The sequence below is a fragment of the Carlito syrichta genome, unplaced genomic scaffold (genome assembly GCF_000164805.1).
Source record: "Carlito syrichta isolate Samal-C Ts95f unplaced genomic scaffold, Tarsius_syrichta-2.0.1 Scaffold306778, whole genome shotgun sequence".
Lineage (NCBI taxonomy): Eukaryota > Metazoa > Chordata > Mammalia > Primates > Tarsiidae > Carlito > Carlito syrichta.
The window spans coordinates 54,414-62,412 of NW_007250874.1; the positions used below are offsets into that span (position 1 = coordinate 54,414).

At 43.1% G+C, this 7,999-nt stretch overlaps 1 long non-coding RNA gene across 1 annotated transcript; it reads left to right on the forward strand.

Annotated features, from left to right (window-relative positions):
• The first annotated feature begins 271 nt into the window (after nt 1-271).
• Nucleotides 272-7,167, forward strand: LOC103265708. Its single transcript, XR_504656.2, has 3 exons — nt 272-347; nt 2,758-2,930; nt 6,994-7,167. It is a non-coding gene; the product is annotated as an uncharacterized LOC103265708 (long non-coding RNA).
• Nucleotides 7,168-7,999: the final 832 nt, after the last annotated feature.

Below are 7,999 nucleotides of genomic sequence, written 5' to 3' on the forward strand. Positions count from 1 at the left end.
GTGTTGTCGAAGGGGATGGGACTCCAGTCCCATGGAGACGGGCTGGCGCATGCGCATCTCTGTTTGCGACCCGGACGATTGACTCAACCGGGACAAATACAAGTTATCTTGAGTGGGAAAGAGGTTGTACGGACAACTTTCCAAGATGGCGGCTTCCACATAAGTCGGCCCTCCGGGCGCCGCCATTACTCAATCGCAGGATGTCTTTGTTTAGAAGACCCGAAAGCCGAAGCGAATCAGTCCCGGGTGGTGGAGGCCTGCAGACTCCGAGGCCACCGAGATTAAATTTGGCTAGTGCGGTGGAGCCTGAAGCAGAAGTGATGAACGTGTCTCCTGCGACCCAGTTGGTGCGCTAAGGCTCTTCAGGGGTCTCAGTTTCGCGTTCGTGGGGCGGAATCAGAAGCTGGGATTGTGGAGATCTGGTGCAAGCCATTGTGGGGGAAGGGGATGGTAGGCAATGGGTAGGCTTGGAGATGATCAGAGATCGGGGTGGACCAGAGAAGGATAACTTGAGGTTAGGTTTTGTGGGATAGCTCAGTGTTTGGGGCAGCCTTGTTTCGTGTCTTTGAGGGCCTTCAGTGATCACTGAGAGTCTTGGTGATCTAGGTGTTTGGATCTTGGTAGACCAGTGATAATTGACCTGTAGGACTCAATACTAGAATGATAAGGGGTGGCCTTGCACCTGTATTTTTAGGTATGACATGGGCCGGCGTGGGTACCTAAGAGATGTATAGGGGATGGAACTTCGGAAGTCTTTTGAGTTTTGGAAGGCATTGGGATTTTAAAGTCTCACTGACAGTTAGGGCCTTCTTCAAAACCTGCTTTCCCACTTCCTCTGTCCTCCCAGTGCCTCCCTCCTTTCAATGTCTCCACAGTGAAAAGTGCTTTGTTTTTTTTTTGTTTTTGTTTGTGTGTGTGTGTGTGTGTGTTGGTTTTTGTTTTTGAGACGGAGTCTCACTCTGTTTTGTTTTGTTTTTTTTTTGAGACGGAGTCTCACTCTGCCACGCAGCTGGAGTGCAGTGGCACGGTGACGGCCACCACAGCTTTCACCTGCTGAACTCAGGGATTCTTCTGTCTCAGCCTTCCAAGTAACTGGAAACACAGGCATGCCCCATCACGCCCGGCTAAATTTTATTTATTTATTTATTTATTTATTTATTTGTTGGTTCGTTCGTTCGTTCATTCATTCATTCATTCATTCATTGTAGAGACGAGGTCTTCATTCATTCATTGTAGAGACGAGGTCTTGCCATTTTGTCCAGGCTGATCTCAAACCCGTGGGCTCAGGCAGTCCTCTCACGTCAGCCTCCCAAAGTGCTGGGATTATAGGCGTGAGCCACTCACCCGGCCTCACGTTGTTAAAATTTTATTTCCTTTTCCATATTTCTATGTGATTTGATTTTTATAAAGATGTGATAACACAATACGTAGTTTATAATTTGCTTTTTTGAAAAAAGCTTCAATCGTATATGATAAAATTGTTCCACTATTACTGACTTTTGGTACACATTCTTGTTGACATTTGCGTGGTACTATGTATGTGAATTACCACACAATATTGACTGAGCTTATGTTAAATCTTTGCAATAATTTGGGTAGACCAGACATAGGTAAATATTCACATGGGTCTGGACGTTGCTTGTTATGTTTATTCCCATAACAATGGGAATGTATATATGCTTTTGCTGCTATTACAAATGGCTTTTTTCTCCACTTGAACTTTTTTTATTATTTTGAGTTTCTTGGCAGATACAAAAGGAGTTACTTTAAAAAATATTTTCTCCTTTGTTTCTTTACCGAACTCTTATTATTACTAATAAGTTTTAATTGATTCTTGTAGGTTTTCTAGGTAAGCAATCAGAGAAAAGAATATGGATTTTGGATTTGGGCAGACCCAGGTTTTTATCTGGATTGTGCATTTATTGTGTGAACTTGGGCAAGTTTCTTAACCTCTCTGAGATTAATTTTCCATTTGTTTTAAAAAAGTTAATCATAACTACCCATATAGTAAAATTATCTAGCACTATATAGTAGGTACCTGACACAGGTTAGCAAATGATATTCTACTTTTTATATCTGTTTCTCTGGATTTTTTTCAGCGTTAAAACTTTCTCTTAGCCGGGCTCGGTGGCTCAGCCTGTAATCCCGCGCCTTTGGGAGGCTGAGGTGAGTGGGTTACCTGAGCCTGCAGGTTCGAGACCCACCTGGGCAGCGAGACTTCATCTCTGCAATAAATCAGAAATCAGCTGGGTGTGGTAGCGCACGCCTGTAGTTCCCGCTACTCGGAAAGCTGAGGCCGAAGGATCGCCAGAGCCCAGTGGGTCGAGGCTGCGGTGGCCGGGAGCGGCCACTGCACTCCAGTCTGGGTGACGGAGTGAAACTGCAACGCAAAAAAAAAAAAAAAAACTTTCTCTTTCGTCCCCTTTCCTTTTATAACTGTCTTTTTTCTAAATGAGTGTTTTGTTTTGACTATAGTTTAGACAAAATTTCATAATTTAATGAAGATGACTTCGTTGGTGGTGTTTACTATATAGCAATCATATATTTATTGAAAAACCAACCATCTAATAATATGTATTACTTTTGTCTTTAAATTACTATAGTAACCTACCACCTGAAGAAGACACAATTAACTTTTAGATAACTATATGTACATATGTGTGTATTTAAAACATATATACATATAAGGACTCACATATCTCAGAACATCTGTTATAATCACAGTTTACTGTAGCAGTGAATTTCTTTAATTCTCAGGTCCTGGCTTCTTCGGATAAAATAATTTCTGTTCGGGAAGGAAGTGAAATTGTCAAAATCAGCACTTCACCCTTGACCAGAGACTAGCTTCAGGGAAGAGCCCAGCTAACAACAAAACAAATAGTAGAGCTGTTGTTTGTTGCTGAGTGTGCCAGAAAATGTCCAAGTTCCAAGTGAGTTTTAGATTTATATATTGATTTCCCCCTTTGGCTTTACAGTGAATTTGAGGAGGTTTGGTAATACGTATAATTAAAGGAATAATATGGTTGTTCTATATTTATGAGAACTACTCTGCCAGACACAGGCACAGCATGTATAGGTAAGTGTCAGAATTCAGTAAAAAAAAAAGGAGGCTAAGCATCAACTCCATGGTTAAATTTATTTTTTTCTTTTGTTGAGTTGAAAACTCACTCTGTCACCCAGACTGGAGTGCAGTGGCTGCTCCCAGCAACTGCAGCCTCGACCTGCTGGGCCCCGGCGATCCTTCCACTTCAGCCTTCCAAGTAGCTGGAACTACAGGCGCGCTACCACGCCCGGCTCATTTTTGATTTATTGTAGAGATGAGGTCTCGCCAAGTTGCCCAGGCGGGTCTCAAACCTGCGGGCTCAGGCATTCCACTCACCTCAGCCTCCCAAAGGAGCGGGATTATACGCTGAGCCACCGAGCCCAGCTTCCATGGTTAAATTTCAATGGAAATATGTGAATCGTATGATTAAACAGATAGGTTCAAGTTAGAACACAGATTATAGCCCATGAGGTTCTAAGTAGTTAATAAATTGAGGAGAACTCTTGTCTGTAACGTAGTCATGTGTTACTTAGCAACAGGTATAAATTCCAAGAAATGTGGCATTAGGTGTTGCTTAACCATAGGTATAGGCTGGGTATGGTGGACCAAGCCTGTAATCTCAGCACTTTGGGAGGCTGAGGTGAGAGGATTGCCTGAGCTCAAGGGTTCAAGACCAGCCTGGGCAATTTGGTGAGACCTCGTTTTTATAATAAATCAAAAAATTAGCCGGGCATGGTGGCACATGCCTGTGGTTCCAGCTACTTAGAAGGCTGAGGTGGAAGGATCACCTGAGCCAACTAGGTCAAGGCTGCGGTGGCCATGAGTATGCCACTGCACTCCAGCCTGGGCAACAGAGTGAGATTCTGATTTAAAAAAACCAAACATAAAAACAATAAGTATAAATTCTGAGAAATGCGGTGTTAGGCAATTTGTCATTGTGCAAACATCCTAGAGTGTGCTTATAGAAACCTAGACTATAGATAGGGCCTACTATTTGCTTCTAGACTACAAACCTGTACAGCATGTTACTGTACTGAAGTCTGTAGGCAGTTGTAACACAATGGTAAGTGCCTGATCTCAGGGGTTTGAGACCAGCCTGGGCAACTTGGTGAGACCTCGTCTCTAAAATACAAAGTAAGCTGGGCATGGTAGCACACGCCTGTAGTTCCTGCTACTTGGAAGGCTGAAGTGGAAGGATCCCCTGAGCCCAGCAGGCTGAGATTGTGGTGGCCATGAGCATACCACTACACTCCAGCCTGGGCAATAGAGTGAGACTCTGACCCCCCCCCAAAAAAAGACACTGTACAGTGAAGCTAAACTAAATTTTAAATATTTCCTTCAATAATAAATTAATGTTCGCTCACTGTAACTTCTTTACCTTTTTTTTTTTTGAGTTGGAGTCTCACTCTGTCACCCTGGCTGGAGTACAGGGTCACACTCATGGCCACCACAGCCTCAACCTGCTGCGCTTAGGTGATCCTTCTACCACAGCCTTCCAAGTAGCTGGAACCACAGGTATGTGCCACGATGCCTGGCTAATTTTTTGATTTATTGTAGAGACACGGTCTCGCCAATTTGCCCAGGCTGGTCACGAACCCCTGGGCTCAGGCAGTCTTCTTGCCTCTGCCTTCCCACGTGCTGGGATTACAGGCATGAACCATCATGTCTGGCAACTTTACTTTTTTTTTTTTTGAGTTGGAGTCTTACTCTGTCGCCTAGACTGGAGTGCAGTGGCTGCTCCTGGCCACCGCAGCCTCGACCTGCTGGGCTCCGGCGATCCTTCCACCTCAGCCTTCCAAGTAACTATAACTACAGGCGCGCACTACCACACCCGGCTAATTTTTTATTTATTGTAGAGATGCGGTCTCGCCAAGTTGCCCAGGTGGGTCTCGAACCTGCAGGCTCAGGCAATTCACTGACCTCAGCCTCCCAAAGGTGCAGGATTACAGGCTGAGCCAGCGAGCTTGGCGCAACTTTACTTTTTAAGCTTTTAAACTTTAAAAAAATTTTTGACTCTTATAATAACACTTAGTTGAAACACAAACACATTGTATAGCTGTACAAAAATATTTCCTTTCTTTATATCCTTATTCTATAAGCTTTTTCTTATTTTTAATTTTTTTGAACTCTTAAAATTTTCTATTAAAAGTGAAGACAAACACACTCATTAGCCTAGGCCTGCACAGGGTCAGGATCATGAATGTCACTGTCTTTCACCTCCACATCTTGTCCCACTGAAAGGTCCTCAGGGGCAAAAACCTGCATGGAGTTGTCGTCTCCTATGATAACAACGCCTTCTTCTGGAACACTTCCTGAAGGACCTGCCTCAGGCCATTGTACAGTAAACTTTTTTTAATAAGTAGAAGGATAAAAATACTATAAAATAACTATAAAAATATAAGGCAGTAAAAACATAAACTAGTAACATAACCATTTAATATATTTAACAAGAATTATATACTGACCATAATTGTATGTGCTATTTTTTTTTTTTTTTTTTGAGCTGGAATCTCTGTCACCCAGGATGGAGTACAGGGGCATGCTTATGGCCACTAGAGCCTCAACCTGCTGGGTTCAGGTGATGCTTCCACCTCAGCCTTCTGAGTAGCTGAAACTACAGATGCAAGCCACCATGCCCTGATAGTTTTTTGTAATTTATTGTAGAGACTACATCTCACCAAGTTGCTCAGGCTGATCTCGAACCCCAGGGCTCAGGCAACCCTCTCGTCTTGGCCTCTCAAAGTGCTGGAATTATAGACTGAGCCATCGTGCCCAACCTCTATGTGCTATATTTTTATACAGCTGACAGAGCAGTAGGTTTGTCCATACCAGCATCTCCATACACACATGATGTACACTATAGTCAGGTGCAATGGCTCACATCTGTAATCCCAGCACTTTGGGAGGCCAAGGTGAGAGGATTGCCTGAGCCCAGGAGTTTGAGACCAGCCTGGAAAACATGGTGAGACCTTGTCTCTACAATAAATCAAAAAAATTAACCAGTCATGGTGGTGAAGGATCGCCTCAGCCCAGCAGGTCGAGGCTGTGGTTGTTGTGAGTGTGCTGCGGCACTCCAGCCTGGGCGATAAGAGTGAGACTCAAACTCAAAAAACAAACAAACAAACAAACAAAAAAAGACATGCACTATATCATTAAGATGGTTACAATATCAGTAATAGGAATTTTACAGCTGGTTATAGTATTATGTGACCATCATTGTATATACAGTTTATAGTGGATCAGAACATCATTGTGTTTGTATTGCCTGTTCTAGTTAGTCTGTTGCCATATAAGAAGCCATTCCAAAACCTAGTGGTGTACTTTTTTTTATGATTCTCATGGATTCAGTGAGTCAGGAAGTGAGATATGGTAATAGATCATGTGTTCTGTGGTTCCCACGACCACCCTCAGGTTCAGTGATTTGCTTGAATGATACCAAACTCAGCAAAGCTATTACATTCATGATTATGATTTATTACAGTGAGAGGAAAGCAATCAAAATCAGCAAGAGAGAAAGGTACATACGGCAGGGTCCCAGAGATGCCATGTGAGACCATCCAGTTGTCCTCTTTCAGTGGAGTCATGTGGTCAAAGTTTAATTCTCCTAGCAATGATGTGTGACAGCAGGTATGGCACACCAGCCAAGGAAACTCCCTTGAGGTATTTTATTTGGATTCAGTCACATAGGTAAGGCTGACCACATGAGTGGTGAGCTTAGTCTCCAACCACTTCAGAGGTCAAACTGCTACAGGGTGACCCAAGGTCTCCACCACACATTGCTAGCAAAGAATATCTGGTATGGCCCAAGGCTCCTGGTAGACAAAGACACTCCTATCAAGCAGTATATTCCAAGGACTTAGAGGTTACCTCCCAGGAACAGACAACGGCTAAATCTTTCTTCAGAATATACATTGTGTGGACAACCCAGACATGTTGTTAATTCTTTACAGCACAGCTTGTCTGCCTACCTTGATGTCTGGAACCTCAGCTGGAAGACTCAAATGATTGGGACCTGGAATCATCTGAAGGCTTCTTCCTTCCCATATATGTCCCCCAAGCTGGGATAACTTGAAAGCTAGACTCAAGACTGGGTGTGATAGCTCATGTCTGTAATCCCAGCACTTTGGGAGGTAAGATGGGAGAATTGCTTGAAGCCAGGAGTTTAAGATCAACCTGGGCAACACAGCAAGACCTCATCTCTACAGAAAATTTTTTAAAATAGTGAGGTATAGTGCACATGTCTGTGGTTCCAGCTATTCAGAAGACTGAGGCAGGAGTATCACCTGAGCCCAGGAAGTCGAGGCTGCGGTGAGCCATGATCATATCACTACACTCCAGCCTGGGTGAAAGAGTGAGTCTTTGACTCAAAAAAAAAAAAAAAAAGATTTCGTATCATTTAGGTCAGAAGAAATTTATTTGACAGGTCATTACATGGATCACATAGAAATTAGTGCCCTCAACAGCAAACCACTAATAAATAAAATGGTCAGTTTCCCTTGATTGTTTCTGAGCAGGCCTCAGATAAGCCAGTGGTAGAATACCAGAATCAAAGCTTAAACTTCATCACTTTTCTTCTCCCCCACTGGTGCCTGCATGGTATATATTTTTTACTTGCCCTGTATAAATATATTGTACTCTCATGTATTTTCATTTCTCTTTGTAAGCTAAAATTCTCCTTTAGGGTAGTGTGAGTTGTATGTACAAAACAATACCCAATATAATATCAGACACATAGGTGCATGCATTTATGGTATAGATTGTTTCTAGGTTAAGAGAGTTAAGGATGCTCTGTTTGTCTTTTGTGAATGGATGATTGAATATATGAGTTCGAAAATAATAGAATGTTTACCGGGCGTGGTAGCGTGCACCTGTAGTACCAGCTACTTGGAAGGCTGAGGCGGAAGGATTGCAGGAGCCCAGCAGGTCGAAGCTGCAGTGGCCGGGAGCCGCCACTGC